Raw genomic sequence first — 1,034 nt, 5'->3', positions numbered from 1 at the left:
AAAAAAAAAAAAAAGTATAATACAACAATCTATATTTATTCAAATACAGTTCTTCTGGAACCTGACAGGGGGAGCTGACCTTGTGGGGCTGGTGCTAGTAATGCGTGAACTCCTTTCCCCTAGCCATGCTCAATAGGATGCCTGCGACCATGGTTCTGCCCGGAAATGCATGGCGTGGCACTACATCCCATCACCAGGTCTTATTATTGGACTATGGCTTATATTTAACAAATGCATAGAAATCCTGCTAGGGCTTATTTTTTGGGTAGGTCTTATTTTTTGGGAAACACAATAGTAGCCAACCCTGAAACTACCCAAGGTCCGAAGTAAAAGTGCTCCACTGTTTGTTCTCAGCGACACTTTACACTCTTAAAATTATTAAGGACCTAACAAACTTATGTTTATGTAGGTTGTAACTATCAATATTTATCATATTATTAATTGAAACAGAAATTTTAAATATATATTCATTAAATCACTAAAAATAAACCTATTGCACATAAATATATTCTTGTGAAAAAATTTATCTTCTAAAACAAAAAATATTTAGTGACAGTGGCATTATTTCACATTTTGGCAAACTTTTTAATGCCTGGCTTAATACTAACACAGCTGTATAATCATATCTGCTATTGTGTTCAATATGGTATACTGTGTTGTTTCGGATAAAATATATTAAAAAGAATTTGGCCTCAATCAGATATATGGGAAAAGGAGCCGTATTTTTGTTTCTTTTCAGGTAACTGTGGATATTCTTTGCTATTACACTAAGAATGTAACAAGTGGTAATTTCTGAAAGGTCATTTGCAATGTGGAGTCTGAAACTATTAATATCTCCCAAAATGATACTGTATGGCAGTGATTAGAAAATTTTTGCTGCTAAAGGCCAGACAGTAAATTGTTTCTACTTTGTGGGCCACATAGTCTCTATCACAAACCACAAAAAATAATTTATATATTTATTATCTATAGCTGTAGACAATAAATATATAAAGAAATGGGTATGGCTATGTTGCTTTACTTTTTTTTTTTTT

Source organism: Otolemur garnettii, unplaced genomic scaffold, assembly GCF_000181295.1.
Source record: "Otolemur garnettii isolate 467f Iridium unplaced genomic scaffold, OtoGar3 scaffold00026, whole genome shotgun sequence".
In the NCBI taxonomy this organism is placed as follows: Eukaryota; Metazoa; Chordata; class Mammalia; order Primates; family Galagidae; genus Otolemur; species Otolemur garnettii.
Note: the sequence above shows the minus strand (reverse complement) of the source record.